This window comes from Canis lupus, chromosome 8 (genome assembly GCF_048164855.1).
Source record: "Canis lupus baileyi chromosome 8, mCanLup2.hap1, whole genome shotgun sequence".
Taxonomy (NCBI): Eukaryota; Metazoa; Chordata; class Mammalia; order Carnivora; family Canidae; genus Canis; species Canis lupus.
The window spans coordinates 17,637,985-17,659,214 of record NC_132845.1 but is presented as its reverse complement, the minus strand read 5'-3'; the positions used below and the strand labels follow the sequence as shown (position 1 = coordinate 17,659,214).

At 34.8% G+C, this 21,230-nt stretch overlaps 1 long non-coding RNA gene across 20 annotated transcripts in view; it reads left to right on the top strand.

Moving 5' to 3' along the window:
• The window catches only part of LOC140637900 (uncharacterized), a 381,100-nt gene that overhangs the window by 33,343 nt on the left and 326,527 nt on the right, over positions 1-21,230 (top strand). The gene's annotated exons all lie outside the window — the stretch shown is intronic.

Below are 21,230 nucleotides of genomic sequence, written 5' to 3'. Positions count from 1 at the left end.
TATTACTGCTTGGTAGATATCAAGTGAGTTTTAAATAGAAAAATGCATGTTGTTTAAAATAATGAGTTTGTATTATTTTTACATAAACGATGCACTTTTTCTTTAAATATATTACAAATCAAGCAACAAATGGGACTATTGGAATGACAGATAATTTTAGAACTCTGATATCTGCAATGTCAAAAAGTATCTTCGTGTTTTCTTGTGTGAGATTACAAACACAAATGTGAGTAGTGTCTAGTACAGCTGTGTTCTATAAATGACTGCCATAGCTCTGAGGGGTTGGAAGATATGCCTGGTGTTAAATTATTATTATTGTTTTTGGAAATAGGCAAGAAAGTTGAACTTGATCTGTAAGAAAAAGATTTAACAAGATTGATAGGACGTATCTAGGAACTAACAGGTTTCATACAATTCTGAAATCATAGGACTTAAAGAATAATGGGCTGAAGGATTCTCATGATTTTGATGTTTGATCAGTCCTCTGTTTCGTTTATTCTGTTTTACTTTCTTTGTGGCCTTTTTTTTTTTTTTTAATGCCATTTCATTTGCTGCTACTTACTTTCCAATCAGATAGTATGTTGATGTTGAAGACCATGTCTTTTGGTTCTTGACTAAATATTTGCTTTGTAAATATTTGTGGTATGCAAAGCACAGAACTAGGTATTCAAGCCAAGAATTGGGCTTTTGATGCTCTTAGTCTTTCATAACCTGAGAATCTATATACTTCACAAAAGGAAAAGCTGTGCAGACTGTTATATGAAGAGTTTCCTTTTCTTTCCTTTTCTTTGGGATTTTGGTCCCTCCAGTCATGACCAATTTGGGAGCCTTGCCTCTCCAGGTCTATTGTTGTCTCCCAATCCCACTAATTGGAGTAGTATATCTCTTCTTTCAAGAGTTTATTTTCCTCCTACTTTAACTAGAGTTTTGGTAAGAGCTGCCTTGTTTTTACATGGCCCTATATCCTCGACAATGGTTAATTTGTCAGTGGAGGTGAGGGAACAGGACACATAACCTGTCCAATGATAGTATATCCTGATCATAGCTAACTCATCCAGAGTTGAGTACCTGACCCAAGGTGGGTGGGCCATTTAGAATTCTTCCCTATTTTATTTTAAACTTGACTGGAGGAAATATGTCTCAGATGGCAAAGTTGGGTATCTGCCTACTACCATACTTGCCTTATATTTACCACCATGTGGAAGACTCTGATCTTTGATGAGGATGATAAAATTGGTATAAGAGGAAAATCAGACAATGAAGGAGATTGGGAATCATAGCATTGCTTAAGTTCCTAGTTGCATATTTTTGAAGCCTGCCTCTACTGAACCTCTACTGAACTCCTGCAATTTGGTCACTTAACTATTCCTTAGAGTTCTTAGTTTGAACTTGGTTTCTGTTGCTTGCACTCAGAAGAGTTCAGAATGAATGAGAAAATATTCTCCTTTCATCACTGAGACAATCTGCCTCTTTAATAATTGCATATGTCATTCTATCCTGTTCATATTTACAATCTACTGAAAAAAAAAAACCAGGGAAGTCACAGTGACATTACAAGTTTCCCAGGTAGAAGTGATTTCTGAGTCAAAGAAGAAAGAGAACTTAGAGCAGACAGTGAAGAGCTATGGGGCTGGATGGTGTACAGGGGGACTAAAGAAAAGCAGGATACAGAGACAGGTTACCTTTTTCAGAGAGTGTTCTGCTCTCAAATATATACTTCTGTCTCTTTGGAATGTAATGTGTTCACTTAAATTTTTTTTGTTATATATATCAGATCTATACATATGTCAATAAATAATACAAATATGTAAGTCTCCCATCAGTTCTTTCCCTTCTTAGTAAGTCTCAATCCCAAGGGTCAATCTCTTTAAACTGTTTACCTTTTCTTCTGAAGTGTCCTTTCAAAGACTAGATAATGTATTTTCTGCTTTTCAGGAGCCATATATTTTTGGCAATATCTATTAGCTCTTAGAAACAAAAGATGAGGATTTGGCTCATTTGCATCACCTCTCCTTCCCCAAATAGATGATATTTATAAAACATTTAGTTCTTGCTTTGTCTTTGCTACTTTAAATAATTTTCTTAAGCATTATTTCTTGCTTCACCAATTTCCTCCATTATCTCTTGACTCCAACATTTTAAGGAAATTTTTATTACACCTACTGATTTGTTTTCCTTTCTTCCCTCCTTCACATACCATTTTCTGTCAGCTTCCCTTGTATTTTTGCATTATTAAGACAGGTAACCATTGCTCTATCTTATAATCACAACCAAGTATTCCATCCTTTGTGGAAAAGCAATGAAGAGTATTTGTGTGTTTATGGCTACTGTTTAATATTGGTCCATCTAGGGTGTTAAATTTCCTTCTCTAAAGTAACAAGTAGATATAAGAAGAACTACCTGGGACATAAGAGGAAAACTTTTCCTTGCAATAATTATAAATGAACTATTTTTTTTCTTGAATGCCATTAATTGCTTTAATTCTTTTTTTTTAATTTTTATTTATTTATGATAGTCACACAGAAAGAGAGAGAGAGAGGCAGAGACACAGGCAGAGGGAGAAGCAGGCTCCATGCACCGGGAGCCCGACGTGGGATTCGATCCCGGGTCTCCAGGATCGTGCCCTGGGCCAAAGGCAGGCAGGCGCTAAACCGCTGCGCCACCCAGGGATCCCAATTGCTTTAATTCTTGCCTTACTTTGTTTCATATTTGGAAGATTACTAGTTGTACATATCCTAAATTTTAACTTACCTTCTTTTTTTAACAATTTAATTTGCTTTTCTTTCTCCACTTAAATTATACTTTCTCTTTTATCAAACTTTTTCTTTCTTTAGGATACTTTGTAGAATCATCTGTCCTCCTAATTGAAGATGGATGTGTTAATGTGCAGCCAACATCCTAAGACTTCTTTTGACTGCTCTCCTTGGTTGAGTCTATGGTTTCTGGATCCACCTTCTTTATATATTCCTTTATTTTTTCAGAGACATATTCTTAAGTAAACTTTTTGAAAAAAAAAAAAGTGTATGTGAGAGGTAAAATTTCTGGATGCTTGTATCAGGAAGAGTTTTTTCTTTCAAGCTTAAAAATAAGCTAGTTGAATATAGAATTCAAAGTTGAAAAGATTTTTCCCTAGAATTTGTTTTTTTGTACTCATTCAGTGGACCTTTTCAATCTAAGGAGTTTCTTTCTTGAATGCTAGAAAATTCTCATATCTTTGATAATTGTATTTTCCCCCATTTTTCTCCATTGTTTGTTGTGGGACTATATTAGTTAACTACTTTAATCACAGATTTGTTTTCTGTCCCTCTTACCTTTTATCTAATATTCTTTTTCTTTTTGCATTTATTGTCTACTTTCTCAGAGACTGTTTTCAGTCTTGGAAATTTTAATCTCGTTGGTACCTTGGCTGGAGTTCAGTGTTGGGGACTGAGGAGGAGAATTGTGATGACTACAGATGTCCTTTGTGTAGATGGTCAACTAATACTCCAATTTCAGCTCCCTTCTTACTTCCCACTCTGCCATGCCTTCTGACTTCTGACTCTGAGTCCAGGATTCAGTAAGTATTCTGTTAGAAAAATTGGCTTTTACCTTTACAGAAGTTTCCTTTTATAACTTTTAAAGCTGAGGCTTTCTCTGTTTGCTTTGTCCGTCTTCTCCTTTATTCTAGAAGTTAGTGAAAGTATGTCACTAATGGATACCCACTTATCCTTAAGTCTCTTTTCCATTACATATTTATTCTCTTTATGTACTTTTTAATGCCTTAATACAGTGGAATCTCAGGAGGGATGGGAAGGAAATTCAATGGCCTAATCTGCCATCTTGAACCCCAATTCAACAATTGCATTGTTATATAAGTGATTATAAACTAAAAGGAAGCCATACAAATGACCTAAAAGAAGTTCATAGTAATTTACATTAATAGCAAGGAAAGCCCTTTGTATTTAAGTTTGTTTACCAAAACACTTTTAGTCCATGGTTTTAACAAGAATGTCTATTTAATTTTTATTTAAACAAATAATTTATATTCCATAAAAGCATAAGAATGCCATATATTAGAATTTCATATCAATCAGATCAAAATATCAGATATATTTTAAGATATTAATTTTTATTGGATCTTGTTCTGAACTCAGGATATAAAATGAAGTATATGCCATTTGACTCTCAAGGTACTTATTGATTTACTTGTGAACACATCTGTAATAACAAAGATAAACTTACTTAATAAATGTTTATAGCACATACAAAAAGTATATACATATTTCCTTGTTATTAAAGATTTCAAATCAGTGGAGTGGACAGGCTCAACATAGTATTTGTAAAATATGGTATTTGTATAACTGCTATGTAAATTCCTATTGAAATGTAAGCTAATATTGTAAGGAAGAGCAATAGGGTGAGCAAAAGCATAATCATAGGAAAGCACAAATTGTTCTAGGCCAGTTTGGCTAGGGTGAGTACTGGCTTAGGTAAAAGCTGGGCTTGGAAAGTTATCCTCACTTGCTTGATGGTCCAAATGAGGCGGTGGTTGCCAGAGGCCAGGGTGGAGATGCTGGGAACAATTAAAATACCTCTCTAGTATTTTCCTAAAACATCAGTTCTTTTTTAAGGAACAGAAATGTCAGCTGTCAAGTTATATTAAAAAATGTTTGCTGGATTTTGAACTGGACCTGTATCTTTGGTGCCAAAGACATCAGTTTCTTAAATTTAACTCCAGAATTAGAAGAAGCCAAATAAGTTTCCCTGTAAACTGGTGGGAGTTTGTGAATCTGAGGCTTTATGTTAATTCTAGTTGGTTATTGTCTTAGTTTCACTTACTATAACACAAATATCATATATTGGGTGGCTTAAACAACAAACATTTATTTTTTCACAGTTCTGAAGGCTGGGAAGTCCAAGGTCAGTGTGTTTACAGATTCATTGTCTGCTGAGAGCTTATTTTTTGGTTCATAAACAGCTGTTTTCTCGCTGTGTCCTCACCTGATGGAGGAGCTGAGGGAGCTTTCTGTGTCTCTTTTGTAAGGGAATTAATCCCATTCATGATGGCTCTGCCCTTATGAGCTAATCATCTCCCAAAGGTCCTACCTCCAAGTATCATCACAGAGGGTTAGGTTTCATCATATGACTTTTGGAAGGACTCAATCATTCAGTCTATAGTTGCTGTTTATTGGTTAAGTAACTTAAATTCAATTTTGGTTTCCACTTCTCTAAAATTGGCTAGCACTGCTGATCTGCTCACAAAGACATTCTGATATTTGTATAGTTTGATGGAGGAAAATGTCCAGGTGACTAGATTAGGTGTTGAGATCAAAATGTAAGGGATTCTGACTACTATCCCTGTGGGTTTACAAAATACTTTTACCTTTCATGTTTTGTGCATAAAGTATTTTCAGATTCAGAGAAAAAGGAATATAATCTTTATATCTTCATGTAGGTAGAATTCAGAAATCTAAGTCTTAAGCTTTCTTCAGCAGCACAAAGGTTATAAGTTTACTTAAATAAATATCAGACCATCGTACCACCCACTTGGGGGTGTGTATTAATTTTATATCTTTTCCCCCTGCCTACAAAGGTAATATTCATTGAAATGTGAATGCTCTTATAGTGTTCCAACTGATTAAGTGAAGATTTCCCTGAGCCTTTCCTTTCCCTCAGCCTTCCCTGAGGCCTGGTTCTTTGAAAATCGGGCATCTATTGCTCTTTTGGTGGGAATGAGTAGGAAAGATCCTTGCAGATCCATATTCACTCCATTTTTAAGTCCACTAATTAAATTTAATTAAATTTAATTCCTTAAATTTCTCAGTCTCCAAACTTCTCTTTTGGTGGGAATGAGTAGGAAAGATCCTTGCAGATCCATATTCACTCCATTTTTAAGTCCACTAATTAAATTTAATTCCTTAAATTTCTCAGTCTCCAAACTTCTCTGCATTTTGCAAACTAGTGAACTAACTCTTCCCCCTTATAGTTGTCATGGCAATGAGGAATCTCAAGAGGGCAAATTTAGATGATTTGAAGAAGGCTTGACATTTTTGGATTCGTATACTCTTTCCTTTCCATTTGACTTCAGGAGTAGGCTTTATTACAGGTATTGAGTGGTATTTTGATGGTTAAGTTTTCTCACCTACTTCTAATCTGCTCCAATGGCATATGGGCCATGATGTGATGGTGATATCCTAAAGGGAAGTAACATACAGTTTTTATTAATAACTATCACGTTTATGACACTGAAGTGCAAGACTTCTCTGCTAAATGAAACTGTAGCAGGAGTCTTTGACCTAAAAACCTAAACAGGGATTCCCACTCTATTGAATCTAGAACATTAAGAATGGAGATCAGAATCCTATTGTTTCAGATTGTGTTCCGCAGGAAGCAGACTCTGTGCTAAAGTTTAGTGTACAGGATTTTTATTAATGAGTGCCTATGGATCCATACTTGTTGAAGGAAGGCAATAAAGCAGATGTGGTATGGACTAAGGAAGAAGTTAATCTCTGATGCAGGCCCAGCAACAAACTAGTTTGACTCTTTGGGAGTTCTAGTGCTAGAATGGACCTTTGGAGTCTTCCTGAGGTAGGCCAAGATGGCCAGGCTTTTACAGTCCTCTATCAATCAGTTATTGGGTATAGGTTGCCCTGGGAAGAGGAGTGACTTTGGGAAGAGTAAGAATGACTATGACTAAGACTAATGCAGTTCCCAGAAGAGCTGACAGTGATCCCAGCAGTTGGTGTAACAAATCCTTCCTCGAAGGAGGATCTGGGTTGGTATCACAGTGTCTACCACACCAACCAAACATTCTTAGTGGCAGTCCGCATGGACAGAGCTGCTGTCTGCCTCTTAAATACTGCTGAACTTACAACCTGGAAGTTACATGCAGAGACATCCTGCCTAGTGCAGAAAGAGAAAAAAAGAAGAGGTGGAGCCTGGCTCTATCTTTAAATCACCACAACTGTGACCTCTAGTAAAATCTATATCCCACTTTTGAGCAATGTGATTAGCCACTCTTGCATCCTAGGGAGGAGCTTTTAGGGAGTAAACAGATTAGACAGAAGTGTTTAACCTCTTGTGCCTTCTCCTAAGAACTGGGGCAACATAAGGACTAGAGACAAGAAGGCACCCTATGTAAGAGTCTTGTCTGCCCAATCCCTATTAGATTGTGACTTTATATATTCTTGATTTGCATGGCATTATTAAAACTGAACATCAATTATTGAAATTTAAAATGCAGTTTATACACAGTGTATAGGCTTCCCTAAATATGACATTTCAGAGAATAAATGTCTTAATGAATGGCATCCAACTTCAGTTAATTTAAGTGGAGATTACTATGGACTTCTTGGCTGAGGCTTACTATAGGATTTTTTTGTGATTTTCTTTCTTCTTTGTTGTTGTCACTGTCTTTTATTTGTTTAACTTTTATACCTTCTAGTTAGTGAATACCCCAACTCTGGTGCTATAAAAAATATGACATCTCAGTTTTTAGGTAATGAATGTAAGCAGTAAAAAATAGAGGCCAAGACCTTCTTTTTGAAGTTAGCAGTTGTCCTTTGTAGCAGGGATTATTAAGTTTCCATTTAAGTAGACTGCAATAATGGAAAAAGATATTGAAAGAATTTTAAAGCTGTCTTTATATGCATCCGGCCAAATATAGCCTTCAAATAGTACCCCCTGGGATGTTGGCTTCACTGTCTTCAGGCAGAATCTGGCCTATTGAGTGTCCTTAAGAGTTATTGTGCAAAAAAAAGATGAGGCTTTTTCCTTTTTTTTTTTTTTTTTCAAATGTGCTAGAGCTCTGATATTTGTCTGCATTGGTATCAGTAACCATGAAGTACTTAAAAGCTTTAATTCTTAGCAGTTATGAATGATATAATGAAATATCATTATAATATATATATGTACATACACACATATATAATATATATAATTTAAATACATAATCTATAAATGCCTGCACATATCATTTTTATAATTGTTTGAGAGCTATGACTTGGTCAGGTTGTCCTTTTCTGTTGTGATTCAGATGTTGACTCGTGAACAACGAGTTTGAGAATAACAAACTGGGCTTGTCATTAGTAGATTAGTTGCTGCTACAAAGCCTTGTGTTCAGGATGAGTTCTTTTTTACTTGCCTGAAAAATGTTTCTCTTGGAGAGCAATTACATCTGATTGACATGTTTTTATGTGCCTGCAGCCCTGGTGCATTTTTTTCTTTGGAACGCTAAACAGGTCTAGATCAAGGACTGTTATTTTATATTTTTGGTCTTGTTGTTGTTTTCTGCTATTAACTAAAATCAGGATACCAGAGAAAAACTTAGACACCTTGTAAAGTACATCTTAAAACAAATTATAAAATATGTATAAAGAGATGTGCATTTTGTTGTGGAGGGGTCACTAGACCATAGCTGAGATAGAATTGCTAAAAGTCAATTGAAAGACAAGAACATACATAGTTGGGTATGTTAATGTTAGAAGCAATTTGTATTTTTTTTGTATAAATGTGGTTGATACCTTATTCCTTTTAAATATATCTCAGTATAAGGAGAAAAATGAAGGGGCTGAAGACTTACATTCTTGTTTCAGATTTGTAGCTTTATTGTGTGTGATTTTGAACAAGGCATTTAACTTTTATGGAATTTCTTTTTGAATATGTAAAAAAAAAAAAACCCCACAAAATGAGGAGCCAGATAATTTCTACGGATTCTTCAGTTCTAACACTATGACTATATGAAATGTTAGTCATTTCCCTGACATGACCTTGTAACACAGAGAAGTAGAGAAACACATGTGGATGGAACTTTATAAATACCTCCAAGTCAACAACTTAAATACAATTCAGGCAAACAGTAGGAGCTACTGCTCCAACTACACTTATCTTTTCTCCTCCTTTAAACTATAAGGTTCTTGGGGACAGGGACAATGTCTTATGTATGTTCTTACTGATGGCACTTCATCTTCCTATCATATTGACCCTCAAAAGCATTTTATAGATGAATGATTGAATATCTATTATGAATGGTTATTGCTCCCAACAGTCCTATTTTTGAATGATTATATTTAAGGACAATTTATTGCATTTAGTCAGTATCCCAGAATCAATAACTTGGATTTTTTTTTGTGGCTCTGGATGATTCTGATATTCAGTATGAAATGTCTCAGGCATATCAGTTTTAATATTTTAATTGTGATCTGTAAATTAAAAGACTTTAGCCTGAAGGAGGAGTTTCTCACTGTTTGGTTAGGTCCTCTCACTTCTCTCTGATCATCTTCTATATTTCATATTGTGGATTATAAATAGGATGCCAGATGATTTAAAAGTCAAACATTGAAAACACTGCACATGGCTTACTCTGAAATGCAAAGTGTTCATGTTCTATGCCATATGATAAAATATAATACATATTCTAATAGTGAAAAACCTCTCTACACATACTAAGTGCAATTCACTGTTCAAAGCACTAGAAGGTACATGTTCTGTATATTCTTACCTTCAGAGAACTTTCAGTCTGCAGATAAAGATAGACACAGAGAGCATGAAAAGTTACACAGAATGCTCCCTACAAAGCACTCTGGGAGTTCATAGTTACAACAGTATTGAATGTAGTTTTATTTTTTATTTTTTTAAATTTTTATTTATTTATGATAGTCACACAGAGAGAGAGAGAGAGGTAGAGACATAGGCAGAGGGAGAAGCAGGCTCCATGCACCGGGAGCCTGACGTGGGATTCAATCCCGGGTCTCCAGGATCGCGCCCTGGGCCAAAGGCAGGCACTAAACCTCTGCGCCACCCAGGGTTCCCTGAATGTAGTTTTAGCTTCTGCACTCACATTTTTATCTTGCCAATGAACTTTTTTTTTTCTTTAAGATTTTATTTATTTATTCACGAGAGACACAGAGAGAGAGAGAGAGAGAGAGAGAGAGAGGCACAGACATAGGCAGATGTAGAAGCAGGCTCCATGCAGGGAGCCCAACGTGGAACTTGATCCCAGGTCTCCAGGATCACACCCCGGCCTGAAGGGCGGCGCTAAACCGCTGAGCCACCCAGGCTGTCCTGAACATTTTTTTAAAACCAAAACTGTAGACCTTAGCCGTGGTGACCCTAGACAATCCTGTTATAGAAATCTTTTGTAGCTTCAGAGGAAATTATCTTGCAATTGCTTTAAGGGGACATAACTGATATACTTGTGTATGCGACATAGTTACTGCACGGAACTCCAGATGTCAAAATGAGTTTGTGTTGTGTTTCTATGTTAATATGTCTCTGCAGGGTTAATTTAAGAATACTGACTCCTTTCTCTGTTGCTCAAGTTAACTGTAAGAGTGATTAGCAGATATCTAGATTGATTAATGTTTCAGTGTTTTTGTCACTTTTTAAAGAAAGCAGAATGTAGCAATGTGGCAGAGTCCTGGAAAATTGTGATGAATAGTTTTGACTTCTAAATATAAAAAGTTTACCCTAGTTTGAGTTTTCCACAGAAAGTTTAAGATTTCATAGTCATGGTGGTCTTTTATAATGGGATAGCTGCCCTACATTGTCAAATATGTTGCATATATTTAATGTGTACTATATACACAAACTATTTACAAACCCTGAAATAGTAGGGAGTAAAAGATATGAACTACTGGAGGAGCTGGTTTTATGGGGAGACACATTTATTCTCTCCAGGAGCTCAGTCTGGTGGGGGAAGTAAACAATTTCCAAGAACTCTAATGATTATAAATATGAACATGCTAATGGTTGTAACAGGAGCAAAGTACTGTGGGAAAGCAGAGTGTAAGTCCCATGAAGGCAGCAATGATTTTATTTTGTTTGCTGCTATAGTGTGCACTGTCTGGTACAAAGCAGGTACTCAATAGATGGGTTGATTTTATGGTTAATTCTGCCTTGGGTTTTACAGTGAAGTCACATTTGAACAAAGCTTTAAAGAGTAAATAAGATTTCTTTTTTTAAATGAAGAATAGATGATATTCTAAGAAAAAAGCCAGCAAGAACAAAAGAATGTGAGTATTTGGGTAATTGCATGTAATCCAGGGTAGCTAGTATAGGGATGTTCATGACAGGGCATGGGGACAGGCCCTGTGAGATGTTGGTGAGCCATTGGGTATTAGAAAGGGATAGCAACTAGACACTACCTTTACTGCTTCTTGCTTGTTGGAAATTTCTTACATCATGAAGAGTCCCTGTATAGACAAGAGCCATATGACCAACTCACAAACAAGGTGAGCAGTTGATCCTCAACATATTTTTCATGTATTTTAACTCATAGTATTCCCCAAATAACTAGTTGTCTGCTCCTGCCAGTTAGGATGGTAGACTGGTGGAATACATGGCATTGTGCTTGTTTTGTTTTGTCAGCACATTGTTGAACAAATTGGCCACCATTAAAAAAAGATGTGAATTTTTGGTTTCACCTGAAAAGAGCAGAAGATCTGGTAATACGGGACCCACATTCTAGCATGAGGGCATTCTCCTGGAATGTTCTCTGCCCCCCCCCCCCCAAACTGGGGCTTCCATCTCCCACTGGCTGTACATGTAAGTCTTTATTCATGTGTACCCCTTTGCTTGTCTCCGTTGCTCACCTGAGCCCTTTCAGCTTTTGAGTTTAGCCTCAGCAGCATGGCTCCTATCTACTTTAGGGGATGCATATCAATTTATATGAACTTTATAAAAAAATAGGTACATCATCTCTTTGTTTTCATTTTTTTTGAGTATTGTTGACATACAGGGTTACATCAGTTTCAGGTGTACAGCCTAGTGATTTGACAAATCTAGACATTATGCTTTGTTCATCACAAGTGTGGCTACTATCTGTCCCGTTATATTGCTATTACAGTATCATTGACTGTATTCCTTATGCTCTGCTTTTTATTCCCATGACTTCATTATTCCAAAACTGGAGGCCTGTGTCTCTCTCTCTCTTTTACCCAAGCACTCCCCAAACGCTTTTCTCCTCTGCCAACCATCAATTTGTTTTCTGTATTTATTATTCTGATTCTGTTTTCTATTTATTTATTCATTTTTTAAACATTCCATTTATGAATGGAGACGTGGTATTTGTCTTTCTCAGTCTGACTTATTCCACTTTCATAATACCTTCTTGTTCCATCCATGTTATCTCAAATGGCATGATCTCATCCTCTTTTATGTCCCCTTTTATAATATTTCATTGTGTATATGTACCACATTTTCCTATCTGTGTTTTTTTTCCTATTTTTTTCTATTCGTCTGTTGATGGACACTTAGGTTGCTTTCATATCTTGGCTATTGTAAATAATGATGCAATAAACATAGGGATGCATATATCTTTCTGAGTTAGTGTTTTCATCTTCTCTGGATAGATGCCTGATAGTGGACTTATTGGATCGTATGGTGTTTTTAGTTCTAATTTTTTGAAGAACCTCCATACTATTTCCCACAGTGACTGTACTAATTTACACTTCCACCAACAGTGTACAAGGGTTTATTTTTCTCCACATCCTGATCAACACTTGTTGTTTCTTGTCTTCTTGATTTTAGCCATTCTGACAGGTGTGAGAGAATATCTCATTATTGTTTTGATTTGCATTTTCCTGATGATTAGTGATGTTGAGCATCTTTTCATACCTTTGTTTGGCATCTGTGTGTCTTCTTCAGAAAAACGTCTATTTATGTCCTCTGTTCATTTTTTACTGGATTTTTTTTTTGGTGTTGAGTTATAGGATTTTTTTTAAAAACATATTTTGGATATTAACTCCTAGTAGATATATTATTTGCAAATATTTTCTCCCATTCAATAAGCTATCTTTTTGTTTCATTGATTATTTCCTTTGCCATGCAAAAACTTTTTATTTTAATGTGGTCCCAGTAATTTATTTTTGCTTTTCTTTTCCTTGCCTTTGGAGATGTATCTAGAAAAATATTGCATTGGCTGATGTCAGAGAAATTACTGCTTGTGTTCTCTTCTAGGATTTTTATGGTTTCTGGACTCACATTTAAGTCTTAATCCATTTCTGTGTATGTTGTGAGAAAGTAGTCTAGTTTTATTCTATGTGCATGTCCAGTTTTTCCAGCACTGTTTATTGAAAAAAAAAACTGTCTTTTTTCCATTGTATATTCTTGCCTCCTTTGTCATAGATTAATTGACCATCATATAAATGTAGGTTTATTTCTGGAGTCTCTGTCCTATTCTATTGATCTATGTGTCTATTTTTGTGCTAGTTGTATGGAACTGTTTTGATTACTACAGCTTTGTAATATATCTTGAAATCTAGAGTTGTGATACCTCATCTTTGTTTTTTCTCAGGATGGCTTTGGTTATTTGAAGTCCTCTGTGGTTCCATACAAATTTTAGTATTATTTGTTCTAGTTTTGTGAAAAATGCTATTGGTATTTTGATTTGGATTACATTGAACCTGTAGATTGCTTTGGTTAATACGAACATTTTAATAATATGAATTCTCTCAATCTCTGAGCATGGAATATCTTTTCATTTGTTTGTGCCATCTTTAATTTCATTCATCAGTGTTTCATAGATTTTAGAATATAGGTCTTTCCTTTCTTTGGTTATGTTTATTCTTAGGTATTTTATTCTTGTTGGTGCAGTTGTAAATGTCATTCTTTTTAAAAAATTTTCTGTGAATTTGTTGTAGGTGTATCAAAATGCTATCAATTTCTGGGTATTAATTTTGTATTCTGTTACTTTATTGAATTAGTTTATTACTAGTAAGTTTTTGGTGGAATCTTAAGATTTTCTATGTATATGATCATGTCTGTGAATAGTGACTTTAACTTCTTCCTTATCTATATAGATGCCACATTTCTTTTTTTTGTCTGATTGCTGTGGCTAGGAGTTCTAGTATTGTGTTGAATAAAAGTGGCAAGAGTGGGCATCCTTGTCTTGTTCCGGACCTTAGAGGGAAAGTTCTCAGTTTTTTTACCATTGATGATGATGTTAGCTGTGGGTTGTTCATATATGGCTTTAATTATGTTGAGGCATGTTCCCTCTAACTCCATTTTGTTGAGTCTTTATAATGCATGTTGAATCTTGTCAATGCTTTTTCTGTACCTATTGAGATGATTGTATGATTTTTATCTTTCATTTTGTTGATGTGGTGTATGATGTTGATTGATTTGTGAATATTGAACCATCCTTGTATTACAGGAATAAATCCCATCTGATCGTAGTGAATGATTTTAGTGTATTGTTGTATGTGGTTTGCTAAGATTTTGTTGAGGATTTTTGCATATAAGTTTATCAAGGATGTTGGTCTGTAATTCACTTTTTTTTGTGGTGTCTTTGGTTTATGTGTCAGGGTGATGTTAGCCTCATAGAATGTATTTGGAAGCTTTCTTTCCTGTTGTATTATTTGAAGTAGTTTGAAGAGAATAGTTATTAACTTTTTTAAGTGTCTGGTGGAATTCACTTATGAATTCAACTGGTCTGGTAGTCTGGTAGATTTTTGATTCCTGATTAAATTTTGTTGCATGTAATGGGTCTATTTGGATTTTCTATTTATTCCTATTTCAGTCTTGGAAGATTATATGTTTTCAGGAATTTATCCATTTCTTCTAGGTTGTCCAGTTTGTTGGACATAATAATTCTCTCATAGCTTTTTTCATAGCATTCTATTTTTTCATATTTTTGTGGTATCAGTTGTTACTCCTTTTTTGTTTTGATTTTATTTATTTGTGTCCTTTTTCTTATTTCCCTTAATGAAACTGGCTAACGGTTCGTCAATTTTATCTTTTCAAAGAACCAGCTCTTGCTTTCACCGTTTTTTTTTTTTTTTTTTTTTTTTTAAGTTTCTATGCCATTTGTTTCTGCTCTGATCTTTATTATTTCCTTTCTTGTTTGGTTTCTTCTTCTTTTAGGCATAAGGTTAGATTGTTTATTTAATTTTTTTCTTGTTTCTTGAGGTAGGCCTGTATTGCTATGAACTTCCCTCCTAGAACTGCTTTCACTGTGTCCCAGAGATTTTGGTCCATTGTGTTTTCATTTTCATTTGTCTTCATTGTGTTTTTTGATTGGCTTCATTGACCCATTGGTTGCTTAGTATCATGTTCTCTGTCTCCAGGTGTATGTGTTTTATGTGTTTTTTCTAGTTTTTTTTTTTTTTTTTGTGTGTGTGTGTGTGTGATTTCTTTCTAGTTTCATACTGTTGTGGTTGGGAAAGACACATGGTATGATTTAAGTCTTCTTAAATTTATTGAAGCTTGTTTTTGTTTTATGGCCTAATATGTGATCTATCCTGGAGAATGTTCTAAGTGCACTGGAAAGAATGGATAGTCTATTGTTTTGGATGGACTACTCTGTATATATCTGTTATGTGTATTTGGTCCAATGTGTCATTCAAAGACATTGTTTCCTTATTAATTTTCTGTCTGGATTACTTATCCATTGATGTAAGTAGAGTGTTAAAGCCCCCTACTATTATTGTATCACTACCAATTTCTCTATGTCTATTAATATTTACTTTGTGTATTTGGGTGCTCCAGTGTTGAGTGTGTATATATTTACAAGTGTTATATCTCTTATTGGGTTGATCCCTTTATCTTTATGTTATGCCCTTCTTTGTCTCCTGTTACAGTCTTTGTTTTAAAGTCTATTTTGTCTAATATAAATACTGCTACATCAGCTTTTTTTCATTTCCGTTTGCATGTTGAATGTCTCCATCCCTTCTTTAGGTCTGAGGTGAGTCGCTTGTAGACAGCATATAGATGGGTCTTGTTTTTTATTCATTCTACCACTCCACCATTCTATTACCACTTTTGATTTGAGCATTCAGGCCATTTACATTCAAAATAATTATTAATAGGTGTGAACTTATTGCCATTTAAGAAATTTGTTTTCTGGTTGTTTTAATAGTTCTTTTTCCTTTCTTCTTCTCTTGCTTTCTTTGTGATTGATGAGTATGTACAGTGGTTTTTTTTCTTTTGCTTTCTTTCTCTTTATTTTTTGTGTATACGTCATAGGTTTTGGATTTGTAGTTACCATGAGGTTCATATATAATGTCATAAGTAAATAGCAGTCCATATTAATTTCATGGTCATTTAAGTTCAAACATTTAAGTTTAAAAAAAAAAACAGAAAATAAAAAGACTTTTATTTTTCTTTTTCCCCTTCTCTTTTTACTCCCTTCTCCATGTTTTATGCATATGTTGTCACATTTTACATCTTTTAATCCATATTTTGCTTGTGTCTAATTATGGCCATTTCTTTTCCATTTAAATAAGTCCCTTTAGCATTTCTTGTAAGACTGGTTTAATAGTGATAAGTTCCTTCATCTTTTGTTTCTCTGGGAAACTCTTTATCTCTTCTTCAAGAAATATGAATGACAACCTTGCTAAGTTCAAAAATTTTTTTTAAAGATTTTATTTATTTATTCATGAGAGACAGAGAGAGGCAGAGACATGGGCAGAGCAAGAAGCAGGCTCCCTGGGAGGGGCCCGATGCAGAACCCAATCCCAGGACCCTGGGATCACGAATCAAAGGCAGACGCTCAACCACTGAGCCATCCAGGCCCCTCTTTGCCAGGGAAAATTTTGTAGCTTTGTTCTTTACAGCACTTCAAATAGGTCATGCCACTTTTCTTCTGGTTTGCAAAGTTTCTGTGAAAAATCAGCTGTCAGTCTTATAGGTTTGCTCTTGTAGGTAACTTTGTTTCTCTCTTTCTTTCTGTTTTCAGGATTCTGTCTTTAACCTTTGACATTTTAATTATCATGTGCTAGTGGTGTGGACCTCTTTGGGTTCATCTTGTTTGGGACTCTGTGCTTCTTGGACTTGGATGTCTATTTCCCTCCTTAAATTAGGGAGGTTTTCAGTTCTTTATTTCTTCGTATAAGTTGAATGTGAATTTATTCATGTAAGTTTTCTACATCTTTCTCTGTCTTCTTCTGGGACCCCTATAATGGAAATGTTTGCTTGGTGTTGTCCAAGAGATCTCTTAATCTATCCTCATTTTCTTTTTAAAGATTTTATTTATTTATTCACGAGAGACACACAGAGAGAGAGGCAGAGACACAGGCAGAGGGAGAAGTAGGCTCCATGCAGGGAGCCCAATGCAGGACTCGATCCCAAGTCTCCAGGATCATGCCCTGGGCTGAAGGTGGCGCTAAACCACTGAGCCACCTGGGCTGCCCATCTATCCTCATATTTAAAATTCTTTTCTCTTTTTGCTATTCAGCTTGTGTGCTTTCCATTACTCTTTCTTCAAGATTGCTGATACGTTCTTCTGCAACTTCCAATCTACTGTTGATTCCTTCTAATGTATTTTTTTATTTCAATTATTATATTCTTCATCTCTGATTGGTTCTTTTTAATAATTTCTTTTTATTGAAGATATCACTAAGTTCTTCCATTCTTTTCTCCAGTTCTGTATCTTTCTGATCATTATTTTCAATTCTTTTTGAGACATATTGCTAATCTTTTTCATTTCATTCTTTGTGTTTTTTTCTTCTTTCTTTTGGAGCACATTCCTCTGTCTCCTCATTTTGTTTGACTTATTGTGTTTGTTTCTATGGATTAGGCAAAATGGCTATTTTTAAAGTTGAAGGAGTGGTTCTGTGTATAGTTATCCCTATGTAGACTCTGTGTGCTTGGTAACTTTTCCTGACTGGCTGGAGCAGTGGTTATATATGTTAGTCACTCTTTTAAACCATGGCTTTTTACACAGAGAATTTATTTTAAAAATTTTATTTAAATTCAATTTGCCAAATAGTATAAAACCCAGTGCTCATCTCATTATGTGCCCTCCTTAATGCCTGTCACCCAGTTACCCTATCCTTCCACCCACCTCCCCTTCTGCAAACCTTTGTTTCCCAGAGTTAGGAGTCTCTCATGGTTTGTCTTCTACAGAGAGAATTTTTAAAAACCAATAATAATAAAAGAAAAAAACGAATAATAAAAGAAAAAAGAAAAAAGAAAGACAAAAGAAAAAAGAACAAGAGAGAAAAGAACAAAACCAAATTTTTGAAAAAATAGAAATCCAAAAGAAAATAGAAAACAAGACAAGACAAATTTTAAAAAGTAAAAATAAAATAAAACAAAACAGTAAAAGTTACCCCCTACCCCCCAACCACAGCTTGTTTTCTGTGCCCTCTACCACAGAGTGGCTGGTGTGGGCTTATGTACTCTAGGCTTGCTGAGATTGTAGGCCTTTTGTCACAATATGATCTGCCTGCCATGGTGTCTGAATCTTACTCCAGTCTAGGCTTCCAAGGTCAGATGGGAACATAAACTGTGTCATTCTCCAGTCCTCTGACCTGGAGAGCCTTCCCACAACTCCTCTGCCAATTGGCAGAGTTCTAGTGTTATTTCTTTTATATGCTAATTGCTCTTTTATACTGTGGCTTTTCTTCTGTGCCCAAAGACAGGGGGTATGTTCCTGGTACCTCAATACTCTCCCTCTCCACTGCCATTCACAACGTTGGAGGTGGGGCTTCCCTTTGTTACTGTGTCTCTGTATCTCTCGCTGTTCTTTTGCCATTCTCTCTGTATTTGGTTGTTCAGTAGCTGTTCAGTCAGCCCGCAGTTCTTCTTCAGGAGCAGTTATTCCATTAATAGGTGTAATTTGGTGTGCTTCATGGAAGAGGTGAGTTCAGAGTCTTCCTACAGCATCATCTTGAACCAGAACCTCCAAGGCATCATCTCTTTGAATTGATGTATTTTCTAAAACTATTTTCCCTAACTTATTGTTTTTTTTTTTTCCTAACTTATTGTTTATTTTTAAATCTCTTTATTTTCTGGTACAGTTTTTACTCTTTAGAAAGTCTACTCTTTTACTTTGTTCTAGCTCTAAATTCCTTTCTCTTTTTTAAAAAACAAATAATTAGATTTATAAAAGTCTTCATTGCTTTTTCCTCCCCTTTCTGCTCCTTCTCTGTCTTCCAAGTGACTTTCAGTTTAGGAATTCCTCCTCTCACTATAAGCTTATGATAAATTAAATTTTATATTCCTCTTATAGATAGGATTTGATTATTTTTGGTTGAAATTTTACGTTCCCTCTGCTGTATCATACAGGTTTACTCAAATACTGAATGTGTATGTATAATGGGGTGTATTTTAATAGTCTGTCCTTTCCTACTGACCTAACTTTTCTTACACTTATCAATAAGTTCTAATTACTTTAATTTTATGTTTTAATATTTGGTTAAAATTAATCTCTGTCTTTAAAACAGTTATTACTCTTCTATTTGTATTTCAAACCAAGTTTAGAACCAAGGGGTTAAATTCCAGAAAAATTCTATTGGGATTGGAATTAAAATTTTAATGAATACATTAAACATTTGAGAAAAACTATTATTTCATAAAAATTAAGGTCTCTCACTTAGGAACATGTTAGACCTCTTCTTTTATTCTGATTTTCCCCCCTTTTATATCTCTCAATAAAGTATTGCATTTATTTTCATAAAGTGCATTATTTCCTCTTAATTTAAATTTTGCTTTGTGATTATAAATGGGCTCTTTTTTTGATTTACATTTTTTTTATTACATTGTTATTTGGTATATGAGAATATTTATCTCTTGTCTGGCTATTATACCAAGCTTTAATTAATTCTAATAGCTTTTCATTTTATTTCTTTCTATTTTCATGCTCTAAAAGTAAGTCAACTATGTATAATCACATTTGGTTTATTTTTTTCTAACATTTGTAATTTTGTATTTTGTCTTAAGAACTTTTGAAATGATGTTAAATAAGTAAGGTGTGTATCTTTTAGCCAGTTGATGGCATAGTATAAGAACTCAATAAATGTCAGATAATGTTATCATTAGTTATATCAATATTAAATAATAGCATTTTATATATCTGTATTTTAATCATATCTTAATGAGAATTATTCTATTATTCCCACTGTCAAAATGCTGGCTGATGGCTTGAATTAGATATTTTAAAGATATGAAAAGAAGATATACTACCATTAAAATGATAATCAGGGTGCCTGGGTGGCTCAGTCAATTAGGCATCTTCCTTTTACTCAGGTTGTGATCCCAAAGGTCCTGGGTTCGAGCCCTGCATTGGGCTCCCTGCTCAGCGGGGAGCCTGCCTCTCCATCTCCCTTTACCGTCCACCCCTGCTTATGCTCTCTTGCTCTGTCAAATAAATAATAATAATTAGAAAAAATAAAATAATTATCTTTTAAAATTTATCTGGTGTGAATTTTAAATCTATTGTTATTATTGAAATTTATTAATTTCCCAATTTTAGACTATTCATGGATTTCCATAATAAACACTTTAGCTGGATTAGTAATTTCTATTTGCTAGCATTTTATTTAGGTTTTAAAATACCTCTTTCTGTATAACTTTCTCACCTTGTTTTAATGTTTAACCTACTGGGTTAATTTTGATATACATAAACATTAACATAAAGCATTAAATATCTTGATATTTCGAAATTAATATACAACCACATTAGGCTCTAAATCTTCCCTATCTGCTGTATTCCACTTTTCATTTTAAAATTTTGTGAAACTTTTTCTCTTGGATAGATTTTCAATTACATACATTCGCTGAACATTTTCACCCTCCTTTTTTGTGTATAATTGTTTTTATAAGCCATTTTTGAAAAAAGTTTCTTTTTTTAAAAGATTTTATTTATTACTCATGAGAGACACACAGACAGAGGCAAAGACGTAGGCAGAGGGAGAAGCAGGCTCCCTGTGGGGAGCCCGATGTGGGATTTGATCCTGGGACTTGGGATCACACCCTGAACCAAAGGTAGATAGGTGTTCAACCACTGAGCCACCCAGGCATCCCTGAAAAAAAAATTTTTTTTTTGCAATGATTTCCTATGACTGTATTGAAATGTCTCAAAACAGTGTGTCAAGATTCCAGTTTCAGGATCTTGCCAAATATCTATATACTCTGGTTATTTTAGAATGAAATTAACTTATTCCTGTTAGTACTGCATGATATTTCTGAACTGACAATTTCAGCACATGCCCACAAATGTAACCCAATCGGATCTTTATGACACCATTAGCCTGTAATTCTCTAGTTCTTATGACTAATGTGTAGGCCCAGACCTCATAAAACTCTGTATTTTAATTCATCTTAAGACATCTTCCCTAACAAGCATTTGGTATGCCTTAAGATATCTTTCCTAATAAGCATGTGCATTTAGATGCTGTTCTCATTCTTTAAGAAGCAATGACTGCAGCAGTTAATTAACTTATTATAATGTCATAAATCCCAGCTCTAGCTTTGACCACTGACTCCTCCCCCACCTTTACCAAGAACATTTTCATTTATGATGAATTATC